General features: G+C 31.8%; 1 protein-coding gene and 1 long non-coding RNA gene across 16 annotated transcripts in view; one reads left to right on the plus strand and one right to left on the minus strand.

Annotated features, from left to right (window-relative positions):
• LOC106868433 (uncharacterized) overlaps positions 1-12,847 on the minus strand; it is a 53,023-nt gene extending 40,176 nt beyond the window's left edge. For all 3 annotated transcript variants that reach the window (XR_001409278.2, XR_008265213.1, XR_001409279.2), the window contains exon 1: positions 12,209-12,847. This is a non-coding gene — a long non-coding RNA (uncharacterized LOC106868433). The remainder of the gene's footprint in view (positions 1-12,208) is intronic.
• LOC106868432 (supervillin) overlaps positions 1-16,926 on the plus strand; it is a 269,304-nt gene that overhangs the window by 111,846 nt on the left and 140,532 nt on the right. The gene's annotated exons all lie outside the window — the stretch shown is intronic.

Below are 16,926 nucleotides of genomic sequence, written 5' to 3' on the forward strand. Positions count from 1 at the left end.
TAATTTAATAATTCGATTGCCAATCCAAGTCCACTGCCAATTTTTTTTTTTTTTTTGGTTCGTATTACCGTAGTATCCTCTCAGCATTTTAAGAGCCAGTGTGAGACTATTCCTAAATAAAAATTAAAAACTAGATTCATAATTGTAATTTGTATCAAGTGTTCTCTTTGCAAATGTTCAGTCTTAAGTGCTTCAAATTCACAAGTGACTTGACCAAACCCCATGCATTTTATTATCATTTTGCAATGTGCAATTATTGTTCTGGTCTATTGGCCAGAACTTCAATTTTCTTATTTTTTTCCTTTTACAAAAACTTGACAAAGTAAGAAAAAAAAATTAAGGTAAATTTTGTTAGAAGTTTATATTTTGTTTTAGTTGCCCTATTAAAATTATTTTAATTTAAGATTACAAATATATAGGTGCAGGTATGGCTGTGTGGCAAGAAACCTGCTTCTTAACCTCATGGTTCTGGATTCATCCCACAGTGTGGCATCTTGGGCTTTTGTCTTCTATTATAGCCTTGGGCTGACCAAAACCTTGTGAGTGGATTTCCTTGTGACAGAAACTGAAAGAAGCCCGTTGTGTATGTATATATGTGTGTGTGTTTGTTTGTTTCTCACCACCACTTTAGAAATGTGTTGGTTTGTCTATGTCCCTATAACTTAGTCTTTTAGCAAAAGAAGCTTATAGAATAAGTATTTGGGTTGATTCATTGAAATATAAATTCTTCAAGGTGGTGTCCCAGCATGGCTACAGTCTAATGATTGAAACAAATGAAGATAAAAGATATATATATATAGAATAAATAAGTAGTACAATACTTTGAAGTTTGGTTAATACAATAGTTATCATGAAACAGTTGATGTCATTAACTTTCTATTTCTCATTCATATTGTTGTTTAGCTTCAGGTCAGCCCTGATCAAGCAATGTCCCATTCATCATATATTTAAGATGATAGGGTGTTATTTGAGAGAAATTTAGTTAATATTTCTAGCAGGTTGATGATCACGTGGAGGCTCATTGCAAAAAAAAAAGAAAAAAAAAGAAAAAAAAGAAATGAGCCATGACAATCCCATAATTTTTCAGGCTCATGTTTACTTTTGTAAGAGAGCAGAGTGTGATTAAAGGAAGTAATAATCTAAAATTAGATGTTTTGAATTTAAATATTGAATTACAATTTCTTTTAAGTGGAATGTCATTTTAGATCACAATAATTCAGTTTTGACTCAATTTTATTTATATTCATGCATCAACTTTTGAATGTCTAATTATCAATATTGTTTCAATTTTTGGCATGAGGCCAACACTTTTAGTGGGAAGGGTGAGTCATTTCATTGATCCAGATGCTCAACTGATAATTCATCTTATTGACCCTATAAGGATGAAAGCAAAGTTTGACCCAGCTGGGATTTGGACTTGGAATATAAAGAGCCAGAAGAAAGACAGCTAAGCATTTTGCATGATGTGCTAATAGTTCTGTTAGCTCATTTGCCTTAATGTTTAATTATAAATATTGATTTTAAATTTAGGCACTAGGCCAGTAAATTCAGGATAGGAGTTAAGTTGATTACAGTGACCTCAATATTCAACTGGTACTTATTTTATTGACCCTGAAAAGATGAAAGTTGACCCTGGTGGATTTTGAACTCAAAACATAAAGACAGATGAAATGCTGCTAAGCATTTTGCCTGGCATGCTAATGATTCTGCTAGCCCACCACCTTATGTTTAGTTATAAATATTGATAATGTTAATTAATTATTTGGTAACATAACTGGTCTGCTACTTAGTTTTCTGTTGTATTGTCCTCCTTCTTTACTTTGTCCTTATATCTCCTTTTTTTCTTTTTCTTTCTTTCTTTGTAAGAAAGGAAATTGTAAAGTAGCAGTAACAAAGTGATGAAACAATTTCACAGTATCCACTGTATTAGTATTTTTGTGTATGGTGCTGCAAATCATGTAGCTAGGTTTATAAAGAAGAAGAACTTTGATAAATTATGAGACTAATTGACATGTTACATATATGTCAGTTAATTTTCTTATGTACAGGATAAATATCTCCTTGACTTGTTTTTATTTGAACTGCATTATTAAGCAATCAGAGATATCACTTGAAAAAGGTGCCAAACTACTGCAAGTAACATACTTTGTTCCTTGATATCCTACAAAGTATTAGTATATAAGCATAGATATGTGTGTGTGTGAGTATGTTATGCTTTGTATTAGTATTCTTGAAAACTTTCTTATAAGCTAATGTATGATATTTGAAGAATACTAATTTTCACCCATTTCATTGGAAATAATTTACCTATTTCTTTCTTCAAAAAAGCATAAACGAGGTGCTCATTGTCATCATTTTACATTCACTTTTCTTCTGGAATTGTATTCACTTCTGACCTTGTGCCCTCCTTTCAAAAAATTCATGGGACCGCACCTGGTTACTGTTATCTAAGTCTGTTCTTACTCTGAATTATTGCTCTCCTGGGCAGGTTGGGAGCCACATCTTATTTATATGTACTGTTTTTAATATAAATTCTTTGATTGTCACCTCTTCCTATCTTCAACTATTTTACAGAATGTGTAATGACTGCATTTTTTTTTTTACATCAGCGCTAGAATAGTTGTTTAGCTCTGGCAAGACTAAAGAGGCGCCTCTATACTATGTTGCCATCATCTGTTCCACAATCATTTCACAGAGTGTACTAGGTGTTTTTTTCATGGCACCAGCATAAGAGAGGTTGTCTTGTCCCTGGTATGTGTCTAAGGAGTCCTCTCTACCCCATATGTCTTCATTCATTTATTCACTAGCTCTGGAAAGTTGTTTTGTTGTACTTGGCACCAATTTGGGAGGTTTATCTTGTTTTAGGCAGATAGAGAATGTGAAGAGGACAGAGGCAAGAGGGTGAATAAGGAAGGAATAATGGAAGAGACAGGGTGAGTCGTAGACAGCTACATGCTAATTGTTGTTAAGGAGAAAATATATAAACAATGTATGTGGTGTAATGGGAGGAAGCAAAATGATAGGAAGGAAACAAATTGATAGTTGAAGAGTTCTCAAAGAGAGAGAGAGAAAGAAAGAGTGATAAGTAATAGTTGAAGGAGTAGTGAGAGAGTGATGGGTATCAATGATAGTGAGAGTGGAAGTGTTGAATATCAATAATGAGTTGTAAGTGAGGGATGAGTGAGTGAGAGAGAGAGAGAGGGAGAGATAAAAGGGACATGGTAAAATTGAATATAAGCAGATCCAATGTGGTGCCATTCCTCATTGCACAAGTGAATCAGAGAGATAGTGTGACAGTAAAGAGACATGTTGATAAAGGAGAAAGCAAGTGACAGATGAGAAAGTAATGAAAAGATGGAAAGACGAGTATGTAAAAACTTAATATAAACATAATTGTCAGGAGAAACCCAAATGTAGGTATTTAAACATCCCAATCTCTGTTGTCATTTGTAGGGTAATCTTTTACATGTTTTCCTATGCTTGCATGAATTGATTGGGGCTTTGTCAACACAACACTTTGCCACAACTCGTGCTTCTTTGTCATCTAATTTTTCTCATATCCAATTTTCTCTGTATTTTGTCATTCATGCACACTAATACACACCCAACAAAACATGTTTGCTTCGTGCCTTTCCAACATTTGCAAATCTTCGATTTTCTAGAGACAAAAACAGTGTCTCATAAATAAAATATTTAGTTTAACAGATTTGCTTGTATGATCAGTAATGAGTTAATTTTATAACATGTCATTCTTGCCACAGCTTAAGCTGTTTTTATTGTTTTCTCTTAAGCTATTAGGAATAATTACACACAAACACACACGCGCACAACACACACACACACACACACACACACACACACACAAAATGGTTTTGAAATAAACAAATATACACACGTGAAAAAAGTTAGTATCTGCTGAGACAAGAACCCATGTGTTCAGTTGATGTATTGATACACTGGCTACTGTTTTTTGTATACTCATAGAATTCAACTATCTAACTCTAAATGTAATTTATTTAATTCTATTGTACTTTTGTTTTCCCATTTGGCATTTAAGAAATTATGAATTTTTTGCCTTTGGGAAAAAAATATTAAGAAAATTACATTCCCATTACTTTCTTTCAGTGTCAATTAACAGAGTATATATTTTGTTTTTGACAATTTTTCTCTCCCTCTCTCTTTCATTTTATGATTTCATCTTGATTTTGTTTTATATATTTAGTTTAAGATTTCAGTATTTTCTCTGTTAGAAATATTGACTATTTGAAATATTACAGTATTATTATTTGTAAATTATAAGATCAGTAGGTATAAGCACACTTGCCAAAAGTTTTGACAATCTTTAGTCAAAGAGAATATTTATATAGTTCATTTCTATTGGGTCATCCCATAAATAATGCATTTCAAAATTAAGATAAAGTTCTTTTTTAATCTGAAATATACTCTCCTTCATTTTCTACAATGCTCTTCCATCTATCTGGTAGACTTACAAAGTCCCTCTTCCAAAATTCACTTGTCTGTGATGAAAAATACTCCTCCAGTACTGTTCTCACCTCATCTACAGAATTCATATTTTTTCCATCCAAATGATTTTCAAGACTGCAGATGGGGCAATGTCCAGCCAATATGGTGGGTTGAGCATTGTTTCCCATTAAAACTGCTCCAGCCTTTGGAATATCCTCTTCACTGTATGTGGCTGAGTGTTATCCTGATGGAAGAACACCTTTCATCTTGAAACCAAAGATGGTCGTTTTTCTTCTAGTGCTGACTTAAGCCGCTCAAGCTGCTTGCAGTAGATCTCTTTTGTTATTGTGTAGTTTGGGTTTAAAAGTTTAAAGTGGACTAAACCTTTCATATCCCACCAAACAGATAGCATCTTACATGGGTAAAGACCTTCTTTAGCCTGGGGTGCTGGTGTTTCTCCTCTTCGGTGCTTGACATATTCATAGAGAATCCATTTCTTGTCACCAGTCACTATTCGGTCCAAAAAAGGTTCATTTGTGAGACATGACAATAAAGAAGAGTACACATTCACTCTCTGCACATGGTTAGACTCGGAAAGTTTGTGATGGACCTATTGAGCCAATTTGCTGACTTTACTGATAGCATGCAGGTGTCGATGAATGGTTGAATGATCAAATCCAAGCTTCTCTGCTAGTTCCTCAACAGTTACAATGGGATTTTATTCCACCCGGGGTTGCAGGATGTCATCGTTGAGCTTTACAGATCTTCCAGGACGAGACTTGTCTTCGAGGCTGTAGTTTCTGGCTTGGAATTTCTGGAACCATCATTGACACTGGCTTAGGCTTATTGTCCAATCTCCATATACTGCATTAATATTCCTCGCACATTCCATTGTGTTGGTGCCTTTATTGAACTCATAAAGCAAAATATGCCAAATATGCTCCTTTGCTATTTCCGTCGTAACTTTGAAAAAATAACTGTTAAAATCAAACTGCACTCTTCAAAACTTGCACTAAAAATAAGTACAAGGTAAAATTGCTACCTGCTTTTATAGCAAGTTGATGCAGGTAGTTTATCCTACCTCCTCTGACGTTTAGTTCATGCAATTGAAAAAACCACATTATTTATGGGATGACCCAATATTTTACTTGTTTCATTTATTAGACTGTGGGCATTCTTAGGCAGTCTTGAAGGGTCTAATAAAACAGATCAATTCCAGTACTTTAATTTTTTTTAAAGTCTGGTATTTATTCCACCAGTCACTTATTGCTGACCTGCTAAGTTATGGGAACACAAAAGAAGCAAACACCGCCTTTCAAGTAGTGGTGGGTCTCTCTCTCTCTCTCACACACGCACACACACATACTCTGGACTGAACCCAGAACCATGTGGTTGGGAAGCAGACTTCTTTACCACACAGCCATGCCTGCACCCATATAATATGAGACAACTGAATGAAGATCTATTGTGAAATAATTATTAAAAATTTCAACTTAAATCTTACATGGAAAATTCCGAGTAATTATCTGATAGGAAATATTTTTTTATCATTGTTATGTAAAAACTTGTAAAGTTAGAAATAATGTTTAAGATAGGAACAATGAAGAATTTGGACATAGTAAATATTTTATACATGTGGTAGATAAAGAAAAAGCAAAAAAGAACAAAAAAAAAAACAATTTTAAAAACCAGTATTTGCAGTACATTTTACAAAAAAGTATGATGAAAGCTTTAGGGTATACAAGGTTGCTTCTTAGTTCTACATTGTGCTGGAATCAATGATGCTTCCAATCAAATAAGTACCAATAGCATATTGGTATTGATTATATGGCACTGGACTTTATACCAGACTGGTTTATTATCTGCTATGTTTTTTTGTTTTTTTTTCTGAAAGAAATGATTTTCCTCTTCATATAAAATCCACTTGTTTGGAAAAAAAGAAGGCTATTACGTTGGCTTTATTTTCATTTAAATAATAGTTTCTAATTTAGGCACAAAGCCAGTGGTTTTGAGGGGAGGTTGTTAGTTGATATTCCAGTTCAATCCAGTATTTGACTGATATTCTGTTTTATTGATTTTGGAAGGCAAAGTTAACCCTGGCCAGAATTGAACTTAGAATATAAAGGATAGGAAAAATTTGTGTGACTCTGCAATGATTCTGCCATTTTGATAATAAACAAATTCATGTGTCCAGTGATGAAACATCTGGCCATGAATTATATCATCTATATTCTTAAGCCTAGTCAAAAGAAATTTCTGTAAATAAAAGTTTAGCTATTTGGAGAAGTACTGTGAAGTTGTGATCTTAAGAATAATCTCAAGTAATTTGAAAACTATCCTAACAAAGACAAAAGAATCAAAATTTGAATGTATTAATATATTTTGTTGTTAAAGCCAAACTAAACTCTGATACAGCAGAACTATGAGAAAGATGTTCCTGTTATAATAAGCCTTCTTTCATCCGGTCATTGTATATAATGACTGCATAATCCAGTATATACTTCCTTTATTTAGATGGCATCTTTTCATTTGAGGGATAATTAGTTTCTATTTACAGAAGGTCAATTGATTGCGTAGAAGCTCCTTATTAGCTCAAAATATTTCTTTTTGTTAAAGGAAGATCATATATCTCCATATAGCATTTTGTGTAAGAAAGCTAAGGGAAATAACTCATGTTGGCCAATGACATGAAATTAGATAATTCAGGTAGATGGTGATGTACTAAATGACAGTCTAAATTTTCTTAATTGCTTTAAACTTGAAGAAGAGAAACAAACACCTAGTGCCAGTTATTAGCAACTCTTGAAGGAAAGGAAAAAATAATTTGATGGAATTAATTAATCAATCTCACAGATAACTGAATTTTTATGTGTAAAGAAACACTAAAGAAAATCCCTTATGGCATCTGAAGATATATATATAAATATATATTGAATATTAAAAGGTTCAAATTATTAATTACTGAGATATGATTGACATGTTTTTAGTGGTTATGGACAGATTTTTGAATTTTTATCCAAAGCAACTTAGTACCAATATGGGAAATTTTAACCAAAGCAACCCTGTATCAATATGGTTAAAGCCTTAAAGTGGTGTACATATTGGCCAACAGATGAATTATAAGTTCGATATGAAAAGCCTCAAAAGCACTATTTCTCACACACACACACACACGCACACACACACACACACACACACACACACACACATATATGTAAAAGCACTTGTGCTGCTGCCAAGTAAGAAGTAGCTGAGCTGGTGACATGAAAAGGACATCCAGTTTGCTCTGTAAAGTGGTTGGTGTTAGGAAGGACATCCAGCTGTAGAAACCAAGGTGTAACTCTTTGGTTTGAACTATCCAACCTATGCCAGCATAGAAAACGGATATTGAAAGATGATAATGTTGATGACACATGCACACTCAAGATTTTTAATTTAGGACAGATTAGAAATAGAACAGACATAATTGTAAAGATCAGAAAACTACAGTTTTAATGACTCATAGAGTAAAATATCAGATAAAATAGGCAATTAGTTGTTGGATTCCACCCAGTAGAGCCTTTTTCTGATGTAAAATTTTGACTACCAATGATAGTGTCCTGTTGGTAGCTATGTAAATATCTTTATAGTCTTTTTTCTTTTTTTACTCTGTTCAGGTTTTACAAATTGTTAACTGTTTCTTATCTTATTGACCAAACATTTTCCAGGATTATACATTTTAAAGTTTTATATTTTTTTTACATGTTTATAATGGCTTAGACAGAACAGGAAGTACAGTGTCCATGACCTTTCTCTGCAACTCTTTAGATTAGTAGAAGAGAAGTTATCCTTACACTGTAAACTGGTCTCAATGTGTTCAGTGGAGTGAACTTCATTAAAAGCCTCAGTGGACCAGATGGTGGTTTTTAAAAACAAATAATCTCCCTGACAGATGTCCACGCAGTTTCTGTCCACCAAATTAGACTCACAAGGCTTTGATCGACCTAATGAAGATGTTTAGCCAGAAGTTTGCTTCAAAAAGTAGTTTTAAGTAAAATTCTTAATTACACAGCCTTATCTTCAAGTTCATGACAAAATTTAAAATAGTATTTAAAAATTCTTGGTTCAAGCATTTTTTGTTGTAATGTATGTACCACTTTATCACAATCAAAGAATTTTAATTCAAATGAAATTCCACAGTTCACTCACTGTCCTAAATCATTTTATCTGTTCCAACTTAAGGTCATTCATATACTTTGCATTGTTAATTTTCAAATAACTAGGTAACTAATACTTTTATTATCAGTTATGACTTTTTTATTCTCTGGGATTTATGCTCTACCAAGATGCATTATCATTTCTGAATTTAGTAGAAAGAAACCTAAATGGATCTTATATAAACTTCTTTAATGTTATACTGATTTGAACTTGTCTTTAATATATATTTAGTCAAAGCTTGTCTGATATTTTTTATTTGTATTGAGTTAAGAAATACTTATTTGTATTGAATACTTATTTGTATTTATTTTCATTGAGTTAAGAAAAAAAGTAACTTTTGGTTTTGAAACTGAATTATTTTTAGGTAAATTTAGATTTTAATAATGTAGTTCTAAGCAAATGTTACTGGAGATTGTTCTTTCTCTAATCATTCCATCTTATTTTAGAAGTGGTATATCCATGACTACATTATCCAATGCATCTTTACAATTTTAAGATGATAGGATAATGAGTTGAGGGCTATTTCTAACAGGTTGAGTAACCTCCAGAATTTCCCTGTCAACTTGACTGGAAATTGTTATTCATAGTGTATGAACTCTAGAATATCCATAGCAATCTGATGTTGTTGATATGTAGTCTGAGTGATGTGCAATTTTATTTTTGATTAATACATTGAATGAACTGTTCATCTAAAAATAAAGATTTGGTTTACAGTAACAAATCAGTGGTAGTAGATTTGAAATACTGATAGTATGTAATTATAGAGAAGTTATCAGTTACAAAATCACTCATTGTAACATATCTAAAAAGGAAATTTTTCCACTTGAGCAATTACACCAGTTTTGTTTTACAGTGCTTGGAATTCCTGTTGTACTTATTTTGAAAACAAAAGCTAATTAACAGACCAGACATTTACAGTTTTTATTAATTATATTTATTTATATCTGCAATAAATATAAATATTGAAATATTTTTCAACTGTTAAAATGATGTACTAACATCTTCTTTACAACTCATAGAGATTTATCAAGCATTTAAGTTAGAAGTTGGAGTCATATAATAATTAGAAAATTCAGTAGGGGCTCAGACTACCTAATGTTAAATAGGTTTGTTTAAAAATAACTGGGTCTTCTAAAGAGGGAGAAAACTCTATCAAATCTTCTGTATCTTTCAAAACCATTAACTGTTTCTATCTTCTCATCCAGTCATATTAATCTAAGTTTGGATTCACACATACATAATAAATTTTGTTTGGCCCTATTGGAGTTATCTCTCTTACTAATTGGTTCAGCTGGATTGTTGATATTTATCATCAGAAGCCCTACATTTCTTCTTCTCATATAAAAGTTTACTTTACAGCTGAGATTTTAGGTTTGATCCCACTGTTCAAATTGGCCAAGTGTCTCCTACCATAGCTTTGAATTGACCAATGTGTTGTAAGTGAAATTTTGGTTGATGGAAACTGTGGAAGCTATCCAGGAACTGTTCTTATTATTGGATGATAGATTTCATCTGGATTTGGTTCTTGCCTTTATCAAAGATAGCACTGTTGTAAACATTCAAGCTATGCCTCCAGTCTGAGTAAACCATTGAAGTAAAAAAAAAAAACACCCCTGGAATATGCATTTTTATTGAAAAATGATCAATATTTAACAATGTGTCAGTTGCTCAACTTATTTTTAGAATTGATTAAATCACTTCATTGTAATCTAGTTAGTATTCAATTTATGCTATATATTACCATTACTAGTAGGAAATAGAAAAAATTTATAAATTAACCGAGAAAGTTTTAAAAGAATTAATTGCTGTTTGGAGAATAAATTGAAGGGGTTTTACTGATAAAGATAATTCTAATTTGTTCTTCTTGTAATTTGTATCCAATTTCTACTTATAAAGATGCTAATTAGTGATCCTACCAGGCCAAGTGATTTTGTGTTTAGTTGTTTGAATAATAATAGCCATTTCTATTTTAAGAAATCATTAATAAAAAAGGAATTATTCTTAGCTTGCTCCTACATTTATATTTTCTATCATCAGCTATTGTAAGTGAACATAATAGTTCACAACTCTTATTTTTTATGTTTAAATAAATAAAACTTTTACAAGAAATGATTTTTCACAAATTATAGTTTCTTAATATTAAATTCAATTGAATTATCTAGTAAATAATTTTGAATATACAATCAATTTATGTAGATTTTTTTTTGTAGTCTACATTAAAAATGAAAAACATTTTATTATAAATTTATTTTTCTCAGATGATATTTATTATTTTTTTTTATATATCCATTAGAAATGTCATGGAAACATGTGTTAGAGGTCAAGTAGTTCATCTTAGCCACCTTTAATTTCTTGGGTAGAAAAAATAAGCAAACAAACAAATAAAAGTTCAAAACTTCTCTACCTATTTATACACATGCAAAACACAAATTATTGTAACACTTGCAATGTAGCAAACACATAACACAATCATAGCTGTATATAAGCTGGCAATATAGTTTTTCATTTCTTTACTTCACACGGAAGAATTGCCAGCTATCTATTCGTCAGTGTGTTGTTAGCCACCCAGTACGTTTGATATTCTTACCTTATTACAGATGTTAAAAGTGTATAAATACTATTGATAACATACTGGGTGTGCCCAAAGTTATTCTTTTGGGATGGTCTTGCTTAACACTATGCATTATAAGTAGCTGCTGTATTGTTCCATCACAATCAGAAAGAAATTCATCTTTTTCTTATCGCTTGGTCAGTTTGTGATACTGTATATAAAAACAACTAAGGATTTGGGATTTTACTTGCATTACTCAAAACATTTGATAATTTTCATCCTTTCACTCATTTTACCTATGTAACAGCTGATTAAGTAAACCAGGTAACGTCTTTGAATATCTCAACACAAATATTGTTACTGTTTTTTCTCTTCTCTTCCAAATCATAAATTACTTGTACAAATATAATTTAACCTGTATTTCTTACTTGGAAATATTTATTCATTGTAATTTTTAACGTTTGTTGTAGGTTATTTTAGTGTAAACATTAATCGAAACAACTCATTCTTTGACAGCTAATGTATAAACAATTGAAAGATAATAACTTTTCAATATTATTCCTTGTAATATTTTCTCTCGGCAGTAAAATATTAATTTAACGTTTAGAATCGGTTGCATCAAGATAATCATTAACCTTTTAAAATATACATATACTGTTATACACACCTGTTTATTTTGTAATTATATATCATTAAATATCATTATTTAGAATATTATTTTTAGTATACAATTTTTACATATAGTAGGATTTTTATATGAAATTTCTGTTTGTTGGCAGTAAATCTTCCTTCTCAAATTTCTTTTCCTTGACTGTGAAGCAGTATTTTATCGTATGTTTCTTATAACTACTAATATTACTTGTAAAGTAGAAGGTTACTATTTTTATTTACTGTGGCTATATTTTCAAACTACCTGCTGTCTTAGTAATAGCGATCTCTCTACTTGCTCAGACTGGCTAGATGTAAACTAGTAAAGTTTCTGACTGACTGACTTACCTATCTCAGGTGATCTTGCAACTTGAAAGGTTTCTGCATTGAGTATTTACATAGAAATCCCCAATGTTGCACTTATGCATCTGCATCATGTGCATTCACACATGTAGATACAAATTTCAGGTGTATATAGTTTCCAAATTCGCTGTGTATATGTGTGTGTCATTGTGTGTCTATCTGTTTATCTATCATTCTATGTCTGTCTGGCTATCTCTCACTTGCACTCTCTCACTCTCTAGCAAAGACACATACACACACGCGCGTGCACACACACACACACACACACACATACACCCAAACATTGAGTTTGTGAGTGTATATATATTAGAATATGTGTGTTTGTGTGTGTAGTAATATACATGCATGCATACAAATACATACACATATGTAATAAGTGTCATTTCATTTCATCATTTAACGTGTATGTATGTGTATGTATGTGTAATAAATAAAATAACAAACAAAAATTACCTTTATAATAAAATATATATTGAGACAATTTCTTCACGAGGAGAAGGAATGACAAAGAGGTCAAATTGAAGATTCTCAATTTTTTTTTTACATAATTTCATAAGTTTTGAATGACTGTTCTATTTTTATCATTCTAGTTTAAATGAATCTATTTAACCACAAATTCCAACACAAATCAGTACAGTTGCACTCATGTACAGTTGCACACTTGTATATGTATATATTAATTTATTTTAGGAATTATGACTAAACAGATTTTTGGAACATTCAAATGAAATAATGTAAAGAAAAAAAATTGAGAATTTTCATATTTGACCATTTTGTCATTCTTTCTCCTTGTGATTCTAATGTAAAGAAATTATCTTGATATAAGTTGTATTGTAAAGGTATTTTATTTATTTTTTTCCAGTCATATTTATTATTAATTCATGCATGTTAAAATAATTTTTAAATAGCTGTCAAAATAGATTACTTTAAATGCTCTGATTAAAAGCCAGAGTTAATACAGTTAAATAGACGTCTTGTAGAAACAACATATTTTGTGCAAACAGTCAAAATTATCATTTAATATGAAATTTTCTAGTAATAGTTACAATTTTATTAATTGTTATTAACACCATCCTCATATTCTATTTTTGCTTTTTACCAGTCAAATAAATATAGTTGTTTCTAATTCTTAATATATACTTACACAGGGTTGATTTTATTATATAAATATATGTATTTGAAAGGCATTATTTATCTGATTATTTACAAACTTGGTTGCTTATCTCCAGAAATCAAATATTGAATCAATGATGGGTTTAGTACATTTTCTGCTTTAATTACCATTCGTAATGTTTTTATAATGATAATTTCTAATGATAGTTTAATCCAAGTGAGATATTGTTTTAAGTGATCGGTATCTAATGAAATACCTAAACACATTTCAAAAGTTTTTTAAAATCTAATTCTTATGGTAACTTCTATAACTTATATTTCATATTTCATATCTATGTTCTTATTGTTTATTATCTTTTAATTACCAAAATTATATCTAAACAATTTTATTCATTAACTTGCAGATATAAAGTTTTGAATAAAGGCACTTCCAATTTTATGAAATCCAACTAAGTTGCTATCATTAATAGAAATCAAGAGAAATTATAAACTCAACAGTATATAGTTGGATTTATTTTTTACATTATAAAGGCAATGAGTTAGAATCATTTGTGCATCAGACAAAACGCTTAATGGCATTTATTTTGGCGCTTTACGTTCTGAGCTCAGATTATGCCAAGATCAACTTTGCTTTCCATCCCTCTGGGATCAGTAAGATAAAGTGCCAGCCAATACTGGGGTTGGTGTTATTGACTAATCCTCTCCCCTAAAATTGCTGGCCTTGTGCCAAAATTGGTAATAATTATTTACATACAACTAGGTAGATTATCTTTGTATTAAAATAATTACTTATATTATTTCTGTTTTTTACTAATGAGTAAAGTTTTACAGCAATGTATTAATTTATTTGTACTATGTCCATGCTGAGTGAAGCAGTTTTTTAACTGGACATAGGCATGATTGTTTAGTTAAAACATTTGCTTTGCAACTGCATTACTGTGGATTCAATCAACTCAATATAATAAGGGCTTAAAGAAAGTCCTTAAAAATTAGTTCCTAATCATATCATTCCTGGAATGCTTTTTAAAGCCTAGAACAGGTGCTAATTTCAAACCAAGAACAGATGCTAATCGTTTATTGTTTTCCTTATAAAATATTATTTCTAGAATGAGTCAGTGTCTGTTTGTCATTTTATCATAAAGTGTCATTTTTTTGTACATGTGCCATCTTACATTTACTAAAAATATGGAAAGACACTCATCATCATTATCATCATCATCATCATCATCATCATCATCATCATCATCATCAACTGTCCGTTTTCCATGTTGACATGGATTGGGCACTATGTTATCAATAGTAAAATCTTGGAATAGTGACATAAAATTGTCATTACAGGCAAAGAGTCATGGCAACGACTATGGAAAATAAACTATTCTGCATATTTCATTAACTGAGAACTAAGTTAGTAAACTTAGCATGCAATTCAGTCTAACATGACAACCGCTAGTGGAAAAGAGTTTAAATATTTCTTAAATTGACATGTGTTAGTATTATTTTTCCATGGCAGAGTAAGAGAAGGCTATTGGAACTCCTTGCGAAATAATACCAGTTTGTGAGTTCAATTTCAGCTTGTGTTCATCATACCTGAAGATGAGTAGTGACTAAACTGTTTAAAGGGATATGTTTTAAGAAAGAAAGAAAAAAGAGAGATGTAATATTGATAGTCTGAAAGTTCTTTTCTCAGTACTTCTCATTAGAAAAGTTGTGTCACAGCATATCTACAACTCATTAGCTGGAGCTATATATAATCAAGTTTGATTGCATTTGAATTTTGTAAAGCAGTGTGTGAATTGTTTCTACAAGGATATGTTTAGTTTCTACCTGATCAAGTTATCTAAGATTGTTATAGTTTAGAATAGTTTTATACGATTGTTTTCTTTTGAGAGATGTTAAGGAAATTACTCATTAAACTCATGTCAGCATGGAAAATAGATATAAATGGTAAACTGAATTTTTAAAATTTAAATAATTTCTAGGTTTTAAATCTAGTAATAATGTCAAATGCTGATATGTATATATGTATGCCGGTGGCATGCAAAAAACACCTTGCTGGTGGCATGCAAAAAGCACCTGTTGAGTGCTGGGCCTCACGGAGGTAATGTGGCCGATGCCAGTGTCGCGCAACTGGTACCTGTGTTGGTGACATGTAAAAAACACTGTTTGAGTGTTGGCCTCATGGAGGCAATGGCAAAAGACTGAGACTTTTGGCAATATGCCGTGCTTGAGAAAAAGACCCATCAAGCCAAATGAAAACGTAGTCATAGGAGATACTGGTGTCATGCAACTGGCACTCATGCTGGTGGAACTTAAAAGCACTTATGCTAGTGGCATGTAAAAGCACCCATTACACTTTTGGAGTGGTTGGCATTAGGAAGAGTATCCAGCCATAGAAACTATGCCAAATCAGACTGGAGTCTGGTGCAGCCTCTCAGCTCACTAGCTCTGGTCAAACTGTCCAACGTATGTCAGTATGAGCAACAGACATTAAAAGATGATAATGATGATGTAACTGCAAAAACCTCTTCCCTACAATCCTAAATCCAAACTCACACTGTTTCTAAAAGTGACCACTTCACTAACTAGCCTGCTAGTTCAGCCATCTTACACTGAAGTTATGAAATAGAAAGTGTAAGACAAAGGAAGGAAAATAGAGAATTAAAATTGTTCATTGAACTTGTTGAAAATAGCAACCAAAGCTCTCACAAATTACATACAGCCATCTTAAACAAAAGTTATATTGAATATCAATAATTTGTGATATACAAACAAGATTGTCAAGACTGGAATGCTTTTCATCATGGTTTTCTCTGGCTATGACTGATCTGGGAACAGTTAACAACAGACTTTACTTTGAGCCAACGTATAATGTATTTACTATAATGCATTTATTTATTATAATGACTAGTCGCCAACCTGCATGGAGAGCTCTATCTGCTAGTATCTACAATGCTTTGATTTTGTGATAGAAATCAAATCATTTCTGGTCTTCAGGGGTTTGTCCTTAATTTCAGTTTAAAAGACTTTATAAAGTAAAAATAAAAATGAGACCTTAGAAATTAAATATTTACTCTGAAATTTAAATTTTATGTTATAAGTTCAAATGACACATTTCTTAAGTTTGCCTTTTTCTGTCTACTATTTTTAAAACTTGGGAACTAATAGTAAACTTCTGTATTTTTATCCCTAACTATACTTCTGTGATTGCCAGGCAATCACAGAGGAGTTCAAGACAGGTTGCCCCTGGGAGCTCCTCTATGCTGATGACCTTGCCCTAATTGCGGAGTCACTATCAGAACTAGAGGAGAAGTTTCAGGTGTGGAAGCAAGGTCTAGAATTGAAGGGCCTTAGAGTCAACCTAGCTAAAACCAAAATCCTAATAAGTAGGAAGGTAGATAAAACACAAACCCCTTCAGGTAGATGGCCCTGCTCAGTATGTAGAAAAGGAGTAGGTAGTAACTCTATAAGATGTACCCGGTGCAAGCTATGGACACATAAGAGGTGCAGCAACATCAAAGGCAGGTTAACTAGCAAGTTAGTTTTTGTTTGTGGCAGATGTTCAGGTGCAATAAAGACTGCAAACAAACAGG

Source organism: Octopus bimaculoides, chromosome 1 (genome assembly GCF_001194135.2).
Source record: "Octopus bimaculoides isolate UCB-OBI-ISO-001 chromosome 1, ASM119413v2, whole genome shotgun sequence".
Classification (NCBI taxonomy): domain Eukaryota; kingdom Metazoa; phylum Mollusca; class Cephalopoda; order Octopoda; family Octopodidae; genus Octopus; species Octopus bimaculoides.